The sequence below is a fragment of the Hemicordylus capensis genome, chromosome 3 (assembly GCF_027244095.1).
Source record: "Hemicordylus capensis ecotype Gifberg chromosome 3, rHemCap1.1.pri, whole genome shotgun sequence".
Lineage (NCBI taxonomy): Eukaryota > Metazoa > Chordata > Lepidosauria > Squamata > Cordylidae > Hemicordylus > Hemicordylus capensis.
In genome coordinates, this window is record NC_069659.1 from 239642902 (window position 1) to 239660707 (window position 17806).

The window sequence follows — 17806 nt, forward strand, 5'->3', positions numbered from 1 at the left end:
GGGTGGTATAGAAATCGAATGAATGAATGAATGAATGAATGAATGAATGAATGAAATGAATTGAGGTACCTTGGGAGGTACATTTGGGGGTCTTTTGAGGGGTGTGTGGAAGAATATAGCCCCACCAGCCCCTGTATGCCTCTGAGCCCTATTGCTGCTGCTGCCCTTAGACGAGAGCAGTGAGGACCCATGAAAGTGCCTCCGAGGGGGTGGCAGGAGGCAGCTTTAAGAGTAAAGTAATTCAGGACTCACCTCTACGGTGGCGGCACCTGAATAATAATAATAACAACAACAACAACAACAACAACAACAACAACAATAATTCGATTTCTATACCACCCTTCCAAAATGGCTCAGGGCGGTTTACAAAGAGAAATAACAAATAAGATGGCTCCCTGTCCCCAAAGGGCTCACATTCTAAAAAGAAACATAGGACACACACCAGCAACAGTCACTGGAGGTACTGTGCTGGGGGTGGATAGGGCCAGTTACTCTCCCCCTGCTAAATAAAGAGAATCACCATGGTAAAAGGTGCCTCTTTGCCCAGTTAGCATGGGTACTATTTGCTGTTTGAAGCCACAACGCTATTTGAAGCCACAATGTGCCGCCCAGCAGCCCCTACGGTGGGGAAGTGCCTCTCCTGTTCACCTGGCTTCCATGGAGCTGAGCCCCCGCCAGCGGCCAGGTGAGTGGCAGAGGCGCTTCTCCGCCGTAGGGGCTGCTGGGCAACACATTGTGGCTCCGAATAGCGTTCAGGTGCTTCCGCGGCAGAGGTGAGTCCCAAATTACTTTACTCCTAAAGCTGCCTCCCCCCCTCCCCCCCTTGGAAGCGTGTTCAAGGGCTGCCACTCGACGGGAGCCATCACTGATGCTTCCCTCTTGCACAGGTATCTCCTTCCCAGGGCATGCCACTGCTCGCTGCTTGCGCAGCATGCTCAAAAGGAGGAAGGGTATAGTGACTGCCTGGGCTCTCTGTTGCTGGCTGCACCTTGCACAGACCATTCTATACATCAGATTTAAATCAAGAGAGAACATAAATTTGTTTTGACCATTTTAAAGTGAGAATAATTAAAAAGCAAGTTATGCTCAAATTCCTTTGGGATAAATTGAACTCTGGTATTCTTTTTATTATGTTTTTATGAGCATAGCTGCTGCTACTTGTCTGTTCTTGATCACTGTTGTAAATGAGAATAAAAGATCAAGAGCATGAACTGTGCATTGTTTCAAGTGAACGTTTTACCCAAACAAGAGGGCTTAAATATTAAATTTGAGTGCTCTCATTAACTTCCTGATAATGATGGCAGCCTTAAGAATTCACTCAGAGTGCTGATGATTGCACATCATTTTGGAAAACTGTGAGTTCCTCTGTTGGCTTGCAAACAGTATGACAAAAAACCAAAATAAAACGTAACTGCTAGGGCCATTCTTCTTGCTTTTATTCTTCTTCTTCTTGCTGTAATTATTTTAGCAGAATAAAACAGTGCCGCTAATATATTGATGGTCCTAATATTACATCATCTGGATATGGCAACCAAGACCTCTTTGAGTGTGTTGGCTTTTGAAGTATTTAAATGTACCAGTTGAACAGATTAAAAACCAGCCCTGTAGCCTGTGGATTTATGAATTTCCACACTATTGTGGCTCAGAAGCACAGGTATCATGGGTACTTGGAAATCTTTTTGCTGACATTTAGAGCCCTTTCTCACAACCAGCGAGAAAGGGCAAGATGGTTAGTGGGGAGGAAGCCTCAAAAAGCTTACCTCCAAGTCCCCACAGATGAACAGGTCCTTCTCTCTGGGTGGGCAGTTTACCAGCTGCTGCCAGTTTCTCTGAGGGTCAGGGTACCAGACACTTTGCCCCCCCCCATCGCCCCCGAAGTTCCCGTGCGAGTGCTCGGTGCATTGTGGCGATCTCCCCTCCCTTCCCCAGAGCCAGCCAGGAGCCTCACAGTCAGACAACTGAGAAAAAAAGAGGATAGGAGAGCGCTTACTTGCCTAACCTTGTTTTAGAGGGAGGCTCCGTAGGCAGGATTGCCACTGCAGAGCTGCTGGGATTGGGCCTGATCCCGGCCATACACATACGCAGGCAAAACTGGGCTGGTCTTCCTTAGCCCAGTTTTGCACACTCACGTGAATAACTTTCTAGTCTTTGAATTTGTTGGTTTTCTTAATTTCTGTAGAAATATGTGATAAACATTATTGTCAGGATAAAGACCACACTTTCTAGATACCTTTGTTGCTTGACTGACTGTTGCCTGCCCATGCCCTGTAACCAGTCCAGCATTCCTTTGGTCTTGGCTTCAGCATGGCATGATTATAAAGTATTCTAATTGTGTGATTCTAAACATGATTACTGAGAATCACATACCATGGTACTCACATCCAGGTTAACATGCTAAATGCATGCATATTCTCTTAAGATGGGTAATAACTGACATGATGAGAAATGTTACTTAAAGTAATCCCATTGAAATTGAAAAGTTACTTGTTGCCTAATGTTTCCTCTTAATTGCAATGGGACTACTCTGAGTAACTTTCCTCATCATGTCAGCTATTAAAGATAAAGCAGATTTTTTAATTAGCTTTTAATAGGTAGTGTCTATGAAGAGTGCCATTCCATAGAATGAACAATAGCCTGAATCCTTTGCTGACCAACCTTACATTTCCTTTTTGTGACTTTTAACTCTCTTCCTCTCATAGCTTGGTGCAACTGAGTGCTATCCACATAGTGAGATAAACACTATTGGATTTGGATACAGGGTATGTTTGATAACTGACGCACACAGCACACAAATCACCCAGCTGTTATACTGTGCCTTCAGCAGGCAATATTTACTTATTTAAACAACTTCATCCCACTTTTAAGTAAAACAAGACTAAAAACCAGTGACTAATGGCTGGAGTTAAAACAATCAATTTCAAATATAGGTAACAATAAAAACTAAGAAAAAGAGCAGTGAAAGGAAGCAACAAAACAGTTAATCAGCGCAAAACCAACATTAAAACAGTAACAACAGTATTAAAATCAGCAGCAAAACCAACATTAAAGCAGTAACAGCAGTATTAAAATATTATCCACTAAAGCTCATAAGAATCAAAGGGTCTCCACTGTTGCCCAAAAGGGAACAAAGTAGGAGCCAGATGAGTGTTCTTTAAGAGAGCACTTTGTAATTGGGGAGTCATCACCAAGAAGGCCCTATCTCTATTCATCATTCACCTAGGAGACACTTGGAGAAGGGCTTCTGATGAAGACATTCATAAATTGGAAGGGTCATGGAAGCTGGTGGTAGAGTAGTGTTCTTCACCTAGTAGAGTGAGGCACTGTCCTTGAGCTCTGCTCCACTTGTGGTGGTTGTTTTTTAAGCCCCAAAGTCCAGGGGTGTATCTAGGGTAAGGCAGGCAGGGCACATGCCCTAGGCACCATTTAAGGGGGGGCACCATTTTTAAAATGAAAAAAATCTTTTAAAATGGCTACCGAAAACAAAGTGGCCACTGCGCATGCTCAAATGGCCTCTGTGAGGCCCTGGGACATGCCAGGCCTCTCAGAGGCCATTTGAGCAAATGTGGTGGCCATTTTGTTTTCGGTGGCCATTTTATTTTATTTTTTTAAAAAAAATTTAAATGGCCACTGCACCTGCTCAAATGGCCTCTGTGAGACCCTAGGCCTTGCCAGGCCTCGCAGAGGCCATTTGATCATGTGTGGTGGCCCCAAAATGGACACAATGCTGATCTTTGTAGGCCCAAAAATCAGCCCGGGACGGGCTTTGGCGGTGAATTAAGAGGCAGGGGAGGATTTTGCAGGACCCCCCATGGTCTTTAGGAAGTCCCCCGAAGGGGCTATAGGCTAAAAAAATATAAAATTTAATATATGTTACTGTACACATATTCAGTTTGGCACTATGTATAGAGAATCAGGGCTTGTAAATACTGAGCTGAAGCTTATGAGCTAGGATTGTATTCATTTGCTCTTACTTTGCTTCTTGTGATAAGTGAGTTAAATGTGAGGTCTTAATAATATGGCTATTAATGGTGAGTTTGTCTTTGAATCAGTGTGAAATCCTTAGTATTAAGGCCTAGGAGTGTGCACGGTTCGGTCCGGCAACATTCCATAGAACGCCGGACCGGTCCGGAGGTCCGGCAGTCCAGCGGTCCGGCACAGGGGGGCCTGTCGCTTTAAGCGCGGGGGGGTAGTACTTACACCCTCCCCCGCCGCTCTTCCCCCTCCGGCGCTGTTCCCATCAAGGAATCTTCTTGGGGCGGCAGAGTTCCTCTCTGCCGCCCCTGCCTGCCCCCGTCGTTGTCTCAAAATACCTCCAATGCTGCCCCCGTCGTTGAGAAAGCCCACAGACGAGCGCTAGCGGTGCGCATGCGCCCGTCTCTGACGCTGCCGCGTGCGCGCCGTGACATATGTGGCGCCGCATACGTCACAGCGCGCGCACGGCAGCATCAGAGATGGGCGCGCGGCGCGCAGGGCGTATGCGCGCCGCTAGCGCTCGTCTGTGGGCTTTCACAACGACGGGGGCAGCATTGGAGGTATTTTGAGACAACGACGGGGGCAGGCAGGGGCGGCAGAGAGGAACTCTGCCGCCCCAAGAAGATTCCTTGATGGGAACAGTGCCGGAGGGGGAAGAGCGGCGGCGGGGGGGTAAGTACTACCCCCCCCCGCGCTTAAAGCGACAGGCCCCCCCTGTGCCCGTCCGGGGGGCCTCCGAACCTTGCACACCCCTATTAAGGCCCACTGGGAGTTTCTTGCTCTCTTTCCCTCATTTTAACTGTCTTTCTGAAATACTAGAATATATTCCAAGCAGTGACACAGTTTACTCTGCATATCCTTTAATTATTTTCAGAGTATCTGGGAAAAGTCATTTATTTTTAAAACTTATGTAATAGTGATGCTACAATGCATAGCAGAGAATTAGACAGGCACTTCTGTTTAGTTTTCCAAGTATACCTCCACATAGTATTTGGGTATTTTATGAGCCCCAGCATAGTGAAATTTGTAGTTTCCCAGCATTTTTTGGTCTGGCTACATCCACTGCTAAATAGTTTTTGAAAGATTAAAAGATTAACGAGCTTGACTTGTATTTTTCAGCTGATATTATGGTAAAGTTATCTGAAAGATGGGTGTCAGGTGTTTGGACAGGGGGCGCAATTTCAGTGCTTGCCCTAGGTGCTATTTTCCCTAGATACACTTCTGCCCAAGTCCCATCCTGTTTTATTTAAATCTTGTGCAAAGTTGCATGCTTATTAATAAACTATGGCTGACATTCTATCTAATGAAACAAGGAAGCAGTGGGAGAGTGCTCTTAACACAGCTAGAGGCATTAACACAGGCAGTACACAGTGCACATGTACAGGAGGTATTAGCTTTTCTTTTCTGTTTATGGAAGTGTTCTGTGATTTTTAAAAATACATCCCTGAGGGCTGCATGATCCTCCTTTCTTATTCTTTTGTAACCTCACTACCCATTGAGTGTTCCTCCAAAAGTGATGGTAGAGCCAATACTCAAAGCAGCTTCCATAACTAGAAAAATAATTATACAATAAAACAAATGATAACTCAATAATCTAAATAAACATGAGAGAACCAATAACCAAGCAAAAAATGTTTTTTAAAAACTGAGGGGAAACATGGTGAAGCTCTTCAGGGAGGGCATTCCAAAGCCGAGGGGCCACAACGAAAAAGGCCCTTTCGCTAATCCCCACCAGCCAGATGTCTGTTAGTGGCAGGGCCATGAGCAGGACCTGAGATGATGAGCAGGGCCCTGGCAGGTTCATATGAGTGAGTGCGATCTGACAGGTACCCCATCCCAAGCTGTGCAGAGCTTTAAAGATCAAGACCAGCACCTGGAATCTAGCCTGGAAGCATACTGGTAACCAATGAGGCTGCCACAAGATGGGTGTGACACTCATACAGCAACTTGTGCCCACAAGCATCCTTGAAGCAGCATTCTGGTCCAGCTGAAACTTCTGAACCATCTTCAAGGGCTGCCCTACGTAGAGTGTATTGTAGTAGTCCAATCTGTATGTTACCAAAGCATGAGTGACTGAGGTCACATCTGACTTCTTCAAGTAGGGTCGCAGCTGGTGTACCAGCAATGGCTGGTAAAAGGCACTTTGGCACACCTCTGTCACCTATGGCTCCAAGGACAGCATCAGGTCAAGAAGCACTCCCATGCTGTGGACTTTGTTTTTCAGAGGGAGTATGACCCCGTCCAAGACCAGATTTACCTCACTACTTGGATGATCAGTTTTACTAATACCTACTCAGAGCACTTCCATCTTATCTGGATTAAGTTTGAGCTTGTTTGCCCCATCCACTCCAGAACAGCCTCCAAGCCCCGGTTCAGAGCATCCACTGCCTCCCTGGTGTCTGCTGACTTAAAAGATAGGTAGAGCTGGGTGTCATCAGCATATTGATAACACCACAGCCCACACTCTATGATAAACTCTCCCAGAGTTTTCATTTAGATATTAAACAGCATAGGGGACAGAATAGATCCCAGTGGCACCCCAAAGGCCAAAGGGGTAGAGCATGCATTCCCCCAGCACCAATTTCTGAGTATGACCCTCCACCTAGGAGTGGAGCCATCATATCATCATGCACCCAAGTCCTAAGTTGTTTAGATCATTAAGGGCGACAGCCGAAATTTTGGATGACACCTTGAAACAAACTAGTTGGTGTTGATTATTTAGCACCACCAATATACATAGCACTTATACAAACACTAGGTCCCAGCAGGGGCACACCTAGCTGATTTGGGCACCCAGACCTCCCAGCTGCGAGTCCCTCCCCCACTGCATGAGGCCCCTTGAAACCTACTGTGGGGGGACATCGCCGAACCTCAATTTTTCCCCGTTTTATTACATCCACCGTGCTGCTGTGGCTGTTGTGGGTGAGTGGAGCAGTCCTTCTCTGGTGGTGGCAGTGGCCAGAGCAACACTGGGCCTGTCCACTTGGGCCAGCGTCTTCTACCGACAGTGAGGCGTGCCTGCACAGTTGAGAGATCGTCGCAAGCCCTTGATGTCACAGGCTTGTGATGATCTCTCAACTATGCAGGTGAGCCTTGCAGTTGGTAGAAGATGCTGGCCTGAGCAGATGGGCCCAGCATCACCCCGGCCACCGCTGCCACCGGGGAAGGGGGGGTAGGGGAGAGTGGAGAAGGGCTGCTCTGCTCACCCCCTGGCAGCACCCCTCAGCCACGTGGCAGCTGTAATTAAAAATAAACATTCAGAGGTTCTGCAGAGCAGGCGCAGGGTGGCTGCCGAAGGCCCCCTGGCCATTTGCCCTCCCCCCCCAGGCCTTGGAGGCCACGGACTGGGGCCCCAAGGTCCAGGGGTTAGAGCACCTCTGGGTCCCAGTACCAAGAACCTTCCAGGCTTAACGTTGACAGTGAGTGAAATGACTCAGCAAGTGAATGGAAAGGAGACAAGGGTCACAGGGGATGTTTATGTGTAAATACAGATTATGTACTAAGGATTTTCAAAGAGTAAAACAACTTGGATGTCATAAAGCATTTTTAAAACAAGTTCAATAGATGTCTGCCTTGGTTTTTGCATCCATAAGACTATGCATTATATCAGCATGATACAAAAAGAAGGCGTGAGAATCGAATGAGAAATGATAAGTTCAGAATAGCACTGGGAAACAAGCAATCAGAAAGCTTTGCACGTAAACCATAATTTAATCTATTATTTGCATTTTCACTCACAATGACTTCTTTGCTTAAGACATTTTGCCTCTTTTTATGTTCTATTCTGTCTTTAAAATAAAAATCTTTGTTGCATTAGTTCTAGGGTGAATTGCTTCACAGTGTGTAAAATTACTCCCAAGGGAGCAAACTTTAAGCAGTAGATTTTCAAAAGAGATAATCAGTTTTCTTCATTTTGCATTAAATTCAGTGGTTGGTTCCACTGAAAGACAGAATATGCACTCTTCCTTGTAATCAAATTTGTCTTTCTGTGATCTGCTGCCAATCTTGCACCTATTTGCTTAGAAACAAGTACCTTTGGAACTGAATAGGGCTCACTCCCAAGTAAATGAGCAGAAGATTGTATGTTTACTTGGAAGTGAGTACCACAGCTGACATCCAGATGAATGCTGCACGAGTGCAAATAATGTTATATTGGCTAGTTCCTCTAAATCAGGAGCTTGCATTCATACTAGTGTTACACTGTTGTAACAGGGTGCACTTGTGTCCTGCTGTGAAACCTCTTCCTCAGTCCACATATGTTGCTGGAAATGATGCAACACTATCCATGATCCTTGTTGTAGAAGGGCAACACCTGAGTGAGTGGACCAAAAACACAAGAGCAGAGTTGTACCTACGGTAGGTAATTTTGGAGCCTGAACCAAAAGGCCTTTGGAGGCCCTGTCTCCCCTGCAAATTAAACATCATCATACTTGACCGGGTGACCACACCACCTGGGACAGACTAAAGATGATTTGGGGGTGGGGCTAGAGGCTGTGGAGGCCCTGGACTTCAGACAAGAAGTTCAGGGGTAAGACTGTCTCTGTACAAGAGAGGTGCAACTTTGAGCATCCGTTCACATATAGAACCTTCTTGGGTGTGTGCATCTTTTTTCACTGTACCTGTGCAGCATTAGTCTGGATATCATCCACTGTGTGCAATGGTGTGTACCCCCAGGTAAGCATGCATAAAATAGCAATCTGAAACTGCTAATAGGGGACATACTCTCACTCTAATGCATTCACCACCATTACTGGGAAGAGTTTGCCCGAGGAATTAACTTGTAATTCCTCGGGCAATTACGAATTACTCGAGTAATTCACACTGGCTCTCAGGGTTTGGACAAGCCTTGTTTTAGAATATATGCATCAAGTTGAAATGATTCTTCAGCCTAATAATTTGGAGAGAGAAAGATTTCACTGTCCTTGTGAATTTTGTTCAGTATTCTTTTTTATTATTCTTTCTTGCAGAATGTCTCCAGTTGCAATGAAACTACAGACTCTTAAGGGGAGTGAAGTGACCCTAAAGAGTTCAGGTACACTAACTTTCTTATCAAACGTGCATAAAGCAAAAAATGAACATAATTGCCCAAGGATCATCACATTGGTTGCACAAAGATCGTTATGTTCCCAATAATTAAACCTGCACTCACAATTAGCAAGAAAGAAAATCATCCAAAGGACAAATATAATAAGATGCTACAAAATGCAAGACTGGAGAGACAAAATGAGTATTTTATAGGTATCCAAAATTGGAATATTTTGCATTCCAAAGAGTCAGCATCAATGTTAGAATTATTAAAATAGTTTTCTATGTCTGAAAACATGTTGATCACATTAGTAGGTTACAATGTAATGCAATCTGATTTTAGGCAGAATTGGGCATATATAACTTTGTGAATGGGCTTGGCCATGCCTAACTGCTTACAGTGTTTCCCTGAAGTCACTAGAATTTAAGCAGCTTACTCAGTACAGGATTACACTTTATATGCCAAGACTTTTCACTGCTACAAGCTCTTAAGCAACTTCCTCTTTATGTTTTCATAATCTTGATTCACTGAATAACCAGTAATACAAAGCTGAATTGTAAGGTAATGCTACTTACTGCTACTTCTGCTACTGCTATGAGTAATAATATTTAACTTGTCATAATTCTGTAGAAAAGTTCTTTGTCTATATTTTGTGTTCAGCATGGAGTCACAAAATGAAGACCTGGCAGATACTCTTGTTGTATTTCTGTTAAGGTTTATAGAAAAAAACTGTCCCTGGTATACATCTGTCATGTGATGGAATAGTCATGAAGAAGATATCATGTTCACATAATCATCATCATCCTACACACACCAGGGGTGGCTTGTGAACTCTCTTCCGGGGGGGGGCAGCGGGAGGCTTCTTTAAGGTAAATGGAGCTGGTGCTTGGTGCCTCCCAGCAGCCCCCATGGCGGGGAATCACCTCCACCATTCACCTGGCTGCTGGTGGGGGCTTGCCTCCGCGGGAGGAGAGTTCACAAGCCGCCCCTGACACACACTATATTTGATCTTAGCCAAAAGGCCTACAAGTGATATTCAGAGCTAGTATCTCCCCCTCTTTGTTTTATTTCAGTCAAAATCCAAATAAACATTCACATGAGCTTACATTCATTGTTGTATTGCAAAGAACAGAAACCTGCCGTTCTCACAGTTATTGACCAATATGTAGGCTTTACATTTTATATGGCATTTGTTGGCCACCTTAATAGGCAGCCTCTTCTATTTGCATGAGGCTGTTTTAATGATACATCCACAGTCTCTCTGTATCACACAGGGAGGAATGTGGGCATCCATGGCTATATGAAAGAGCCCCTGGTGGCGCAGTGGTAAAACTGCCGCCCTGTAACCAGAAGGTTACAAGATCGATCCTGACCAAGGGCTCAAGGTTGACTCAGCCTTCCATCTTTCCGAGGTCGGTAAAATGAGTACCCAGAATGTTGGGGGCAATATGCTAAATCATTGTAAACCGCTTAGAGAGCTCTGGCTATAGAGCGGTATATAAATGTAAGTGCTATTGCTATACCCCCATATGGCACACTGTCCTGCATTCAAATTTTAAGCAGTGTGGAAGTCAACAAGATGGGCAGCAGCAGTGGCAATTGTAATGAAATGAATGTGAACGTGTACAGTTATATTTATTTAGACTTGATTTCAGTTGGGAGTAAGAATTAAGGGTTGGAGAAGGGAGAATTACAACAAATTAACATAAATACAGGGATTTTTTTGTTGGTGCGAGATTGTACATTATTACATTATGATTTATGTATAATGACTGCTTCTATTTCTGGCATTCTATTTTCTTTTATTCACTGCCCTCTAGAGGCACTAGTAATATAATATTTCTAACTGCAGTATTCTATTGTCTTGATCAGATTCTTAACTTTAGTTTGTTAATATATAGAAATCGAATTAATAATAATAATAATAATAATAATAATAATAATATGTTCACTCTGATCTGTCTCCAAAAATTTGGTTTGGGGTTTTTTAAAAAACAGCTTTTAAAATATTGTTTAAATTTACAGTATTTACCTGAACTTTTAAATCCTTTTCTTTTCTTTTTTATTGATTTCAGAATTCCTGAAAATGGATACAGTTCATTTCAAACAACTTTTGTACCAAAATGTTCATGAGCAATTCATTTGCTTGCTTTGCTGGATATGTCCAGCATCATGCTAGAGGGCTGGAAAATTATGGAGTTACAGCTTTTATTTCTACACACAGCTAGTCCCCAGTCTCCTTGCCATTTAAGCCCAGCTATTATGTCTATAAACCATTGTGACTGAATTCAGTTACTGAGTACAGAACAGAGGTTAGATTCTCAGTGTTAGATTTTTACAGAGAACTGAGCAGGAAGTAACATATACTTTTTTCACTCTTTTCCTTTAATTTCTTTCTGTACTTCAGTTCATTCATCTCGCTCTGCCGGATAATACTGTACTGCTGTTATCAGTCCATCTGCTGCTCCTTTCTTTGACCTCAGACATGGAAACTAGTAGTATCAAGCAGGGTTCAGTCCCTGAATCCTGGGTCTGGTTTTCTAGCCCTTGCTGCACACATGTATAAGCACAGTCTTTTAGTTTTCCTTGAGTGACACAACCCTGCAGAGTTTCTCCAATGGCATTTTCCTAGAAATAAGCAGTCTTGTATGCAAGTGCAAAGTATGTTTGGCTTAAGAGTGAAGAATTCCGTGAGGTAATGTTTTCCTCTACATGCACAGCATGAAATGCATATAATTTTTGAGTGATATATGAGCTAGAGCAAGCCTATAAAATGTTAAACCTATAGAAGGTGTGCATCATATTTTCAAATTTGAACCTAAATGGTGCAAACACTGCTGCTTAACCCTATATTTCTCAGTGATCATCCATTAATACTTCAACTCAACATATTTTATCTGTACAGCATAGCTTGAATTGCTCTGTTGTAGTTTATCTTTCACATTTTATTTTGACCACAGCTGTTAACTCAAGACAACAAGATTGTTACATGTTCTTCCTTTCCCAAACAATGAGAGATCAGTGCAGTTTTTCTTTCTTTGTAACAATCCACTGAATTATGAATATACATGGTGATCAAGTCTTATTGGGGGAAATGTAAACTGGCAGATTCACCGTCACTCTGTGAATGCAAACTGGCAGATTCACTCCCTTTTGATCATGTGACTTGAGTCCTGAAACCCCAAATTTGTTCATTGCTAGCCAGATCTAAATTGTTGTTATTGAGCTATATTTGCACATATTATCTGGGTTTTATATCTCTAGCCATATGACCTTTTGTAGCCTGTTGCTCTTCAAAACGTTCCCTTGCTGGTCTGGCTGATTATTCTGTTCCCAACCTGAGATACTCCAAAGATAGCTGAATTACAATTCCCAACACCCCCAGCTAGAATTTATTGTGGCTGGGAACTACAGGAGTTGTAGTTCAACAACATCTGGGGCACCACAGGTTGGGAACCCCTGCTGTAGCTCATTTATTTTCTAGATCTTGGCAGAATTGTGACAATAAGGCCACAAATTAGATGTTGGGCCCTTTTGGACAATGTCTCTAACCAACTTCACCCAGTCACATGGGGGAAAGCACATGGCTACTCTTTATCCAGCACCCACTTATCACCACATAATCACATGAGGTGGGTGGATGGAATGACCAAATCTCCCTTCACTATGCAATTTAAATTTTAAATTAAATTTAAATTGCACAGTGATGGGTGGCTCACATGTTTCCCCCGACCCACCATTTTATGTAACAGTGGGACAGTACCTGAATAGAGAGTAGATGTGTGCAAATATGCTCCTTCATGGGTGATTCGCCCTGCTGTGAAGTGCCTCCAATATGTAATACCATGTTTCATTACCTGTTGTAAGTTGTGTTGCAGATAAACCTAGAATGAGGCCCACAAATCTAGGATCTTCAGAACAGCCCATATATGAAGTGCAGTTATTTGTTACTGAGTTAATTCTGTGTAGGGGATAGTGAAGCAGGTGAAAATGTGTAGCGATCAATTCATATGGCATAACACAAGGAGCAAAGTTTTTTAATGCCTTTTCAAATAAGAATCCATAAGAATTTGGAGCCCAGAGATTGCAATACTACAAAGTTTGATCTCTCACTTTTTGAATTTAATGCCTATCCCATCTCTTGGTTTTTGCACATAACGGAGTGTGTGACAGGAAAGCAAAGACTCCCTAAACACCTCTACTGGGGGGAAAACCCTCTAGTGACCCTGGGGGCACTTTAACAAGGTCAGACAGTTTGAAGGCTGAATAATCTTATTTTCTTGTTATCATGGTTTCAATAGGGTTTATTTTTTCATTGTGCTGTTCATAAGAGGGGGACAATTTTACAGAAAGTTTCACACCTAATTATAATCCATGCAGGCAAATATTTATCATATTGTCTGCTTTTATTACTGAGCTCTGCATGCTTTGGTAGGATATGTCAAAGAAAGTTTAGGTCAAGAAGTATCATTTTAAAACTGCTGGGTTCATTACACATCACTGTGTGTTTTTTTAATCATTGAATAAGACTGCTTAGTGACTTCAAGTAGTTATATGGTTATTGTAATGTTGTGCTGAAAGATCTACAGGGTTTTTTTTATTTTAAAACGTCAAGGAATTGTCATGTTATGACTAATAATGGTCTCATTATTTTATGTTTAAACATAAGCCCATATGGCACAATTTTCATGGAAACAAACTATGTAATATTCTACCTAACCAATTTCATTTCCACAATAATTGTATATTTTAAAGATACTACTCCCCCACCCAAAACAGATACTTTCCCAAAGCGCCCTCATGTTCATGTGTCCAAAATAATGGAATGACTTAACCCAACATGGAGTGGCTTTTGTGCATGGAGGTTCAGCTTAGGTGTAATGCCTAAACAACTGTTGATAGGGTTCAGTGAATATGTCTGATCCACTTTTAAGCTATCTAAACCAGTACCCGCCCCCCGCCAAGTCCTGCTATGCTGCCTCATCATGGCGGTAGGGGGGTGTTCCTGGGAGGGATGTGCATAGTACACTGGGAGGTATACTTCCAGTAGGGTCACCCAAAGCATGAAGGTCACCCCAAATGCCCAGCTAAAGAAAACAGGCACCTATATTGGGCAGCAGGTATATAGGAAGGTGCTGGAAGCGGATTATCACTTCAGTTACAACAACAAAGGCATCATTTCACATTGTGTGGGAGGAGGCATGGTAAACCACTCCTATATTTTACCAAGAAAACCACATGGATAGAAAAAATATGATTGCCAATGTAGTGCCAGATGATGGGCTGCTCAGGTCGGATGGCACTCAACATGCTACTGAGAAAGAGCTGAGGCTCTCTCAGAGTACCGATGGTGTTTATGACATGGGTGACCCTACTGGGAGTATACCTCCCAGTGTACTATGCACATGTCTTTTGGATGTCCCCTCCCAATGCAGGATAACAGCAGCAGCCAGCAACAAGCAAGCAAGCAGGTGTGATATCACAGATGCAGCAGACATCCACCTCCAGCTTGGGCCTCATGGTGTCATGCATGGTTGAAACAAATCAAGCAATATTTGACATTAAAGGGAAACAAAGCAAACCCTCTGTGACAGGGTAGTTCATCGTAATACACATACATCATTTGTATGTGTAGTTCGACGTAAGCATGTGTGAGGCATAGCATCCCAGAAACATTCCTGTGCCTGCACACATAGCAGCCTTCCTCTGTGATGGATGGTGTGCCGCTTCTGCCTTCTGGCCCTCAGGACTGAGCAAGTGGGTGCTCCTGAAAGACTAAACTAAATGTGCAGTGAGGAGGCTGGAGTGTGTGCCCACTCAGAGCCTGTACGCTGCTGGGCGGAGAATATCAATACTGATCTATATATTATGGGCACAGAGGGCTGGAGGACAGGCTTCTGTTTTTAAAAAATGGGGGGAAAAATTGGAATGGGAAAAAAGACAGAATTGTTTTTTAAAACCACGAGGCTATGCTACCCTTCGAACCACCTACTAGTACTAGCTAATGGGGATCCCTTCCACAGACAGAACCCCTATTTAATCCTCTTGTAAACTAAACAACACACGTTTTAAATTGCAACCCCAAACCTCCCTCCAAACAGGGAAAAACCCTAAGAATACACAGTTCCAGAGATGTGTGTGTGTGAGAGTGAAATGGGTACTCACTCAGTCTAGGGCTTCACCCACGTTGTGTGTCCAGTTGTCCACTTCTGTGGTCTGGTCTCTGAATCTACTTTCTCTTCTTCAATCTTCAATTCTTCTCCTTCTTCAGTCTTGGGGGGGGGGCGGAGCTGGGGCAAAAGCCTGGAAAATTGGGGGGAGGGGTGGCTGGCCAGGCAGCCAGTGGCCACAGGTGCTCTGGGGCTGGTGGTTGCCTGGCACAGATAGCAGGCACAAGTAGGCAGTGATTCTCTCGGCGGCAGCAGCAGGAAGCGGGCGAAAAAATAATTCTCTTTTCTTGAATCAGCAGCAGGAACAAAAATGTAATGCAGCAGAGAATCCATTCCAGGCTGGCACACAGCAGGGGAAGGCAGGCTGGGTGGCAAGGCAGGCTGGCTCAGGCTGGCAAGGCAGAAGGCAATAGGCCAGGCAAAGCAAAGCAAAGCAAAGCGCTTGCGCTCGCTCTTCTCTCTCTCCTCCCACAAGGCAGAATGGTGGCTGCTGCCTCTTTAAATCTAATTGAAAATTCCTCCTTGAACTCCTGGGAATGGGACAACTCTCTGCAGCCAACTCTCTGAGGCCAAATCACTGTGGGACACCTCAACACGGCCAACTCACTGCAGAGACAGCTCCAAAACACAGGTGTCCTTTTAAAAAAAACAACCCTCAGCAGTACTTTGCCTATCCTGACTGAACAGGCAGGTACAGCAACTATATTTTTCTGTAAAATAAAATTGCCATAAATCAGGTCTGAAGAAAATATTAGACAATTGGCATCTGCATTTATAGACAGGAAATGAATAGAAAGGAGATTAATGAAGATAATATTTATATTGAAAAGTGCTAACTTGCAAGGAAATAAAGTGAGCAATAACAAAAAAAAATCTTATTATCACAGACTGATATCCTGATTTAATTTGTGTGACCCATAGTAGATCTTAAAGTTATTTACAGCTCTGCCACTAAGGTGCAATCTTCTCTGTAGTGCACTGGACACAGCATCACTTTTCAGAAATGGGCATTTCTTTTCCAATTATAGGAAATAACTCACTTGTTTTTACAGGATACTGTGGATGCTGTGTGTCAGAAAGGAACATAGAACGATATACAAAATGGTCTCTTTCAGCTCAGTGCCATGATGAGGGGTCACCAGAGGTGGGGCGTGGGCATGGAGACCAAATGGCTGTTCAGATGCTGTTTTCCTTATATTGATTGATTGATTGATTGATTGATTGATTGATTGATTGATTGATTAAATGTCGTCAAGTCAGTGTTGACCATTGCCGACCACATAGATAGATTTTCTCCAGGATAATCTGTCTTCAGCTTGGCCTTTAAGGTCTCTCAGTGGTGCATTCATTGCTGTCATAATCTTGTCCATCAGCTTTGTTGCTGGTTGTCCTCATCTTCTCTTTCCTTCAACTTTCCCCAGCATTATGGACTTCTCAAGGGAGTTGGATCTTCACATAATGTGTCTGAAGTATGATAGTTTGAGCCTGGTCATTTGTGCTTCAGGTGAAAATTCTGGATTGATTTGTTCTATGATCCATTTGCTTGCAGTTGGCAGTTGTGAAAAAGGCCAATTCCATGCTAGGGTTCATTAGGAAGGGGATTGAAAATAAAATGGCTAATATTATAATGCCCTTATACAAAACTATGGTGCAACCACACATGGAGTACTGAGTACAATTCTCGGTCACCACATCGAAAAAGGGACATTGTTGAACTGGAGAATGTACAGAAGAGGGCAACCAAGATGATCAGGGGCCTAGAGCACCTTTCTTATGAGGCAAGACTACAACACCTGGGACTTTTTAGTTTAGGAAAAAGATGACTGTGGGGAGACATGATAGAGGTCTATAAAATCATGCATGGTGTAGAGAAAATGGATAGAGAGGAATTCTTCTCCCTCTCCCTTAACACTAGAACCAGGGTTCATCCGATGAAATTGATTGCCAGGAAATCTAGGACCAACAAACGGAAGTACTTTTTCACACAATGCATAATAAAATTGTGGAATTTTCTGCCACAAGATGTAAGCCAACCACCTGGATGGCTTTAAGAAGGTGTCGTAAATCTGTTGGCTTGGCTGACCCGACAGGATTTACAATCCCATCAGCATTACTTCTGTGAGTCAAACAGAAAGTCTGGAGATAGCAGCCTAGCTGCACGAAGGAAAACGGAAACTTTTCTACCAAAGAAAAGTAGTGTAAATAAAATAAAGCCCCTTGAACTAAACTAGGTACCCCCGTCTACGATAACTGAGTGATAACTTAAAACAACACAACAAGGACAGGCTGAAACACGAAAGGTTGAATAAGTCTTAAGTACAGACACTATCTGCGATAGGCAACGTTGCTGACTATGTTGACTTAGAAAGCCCATTGGCTTGATATAGGGCTCGAGATAACCTGCAGCCAGTCAGGCTTTCCTGACTCAGCATTTCTATTGCCTCTCCTGTGAGATCTTGCTCCTGCGTGTCTCCCACTGAGCCTTTCTCTTGAGACATCTTCTTAACACAGGTGAAATTCCAGCTTCCTCCTGATCAGTCTCCTCAGCCCTCATCTCTGCCAGCTGTTCAGATTGCTCTGTCTGCTGCTGTCCCAGCTCAGCTCCAGAGTCTGTTCTCACAGCCAAATCCTGCCGCTG

At 43.5% G+C, this 17806-nt stretch overlaps 1 protein-coding gene across 1 annotated transcript in view; it reads left to right on the plus strand.

The window, feature by feature from the left end:
* The window catches only part of PCDH15 (protocadherin related 15), a 1296732-nt gene that overhangs the window by 529259 nt on the left and 749667 nt on the right, over positions 1–17806 (plus strand). The window contains 1 exon segment of the mRNA XM_053307474.1: positions 8940–9004. The gene's annotated coding sequence lies outside the window, so the exon portion shown is untranslated.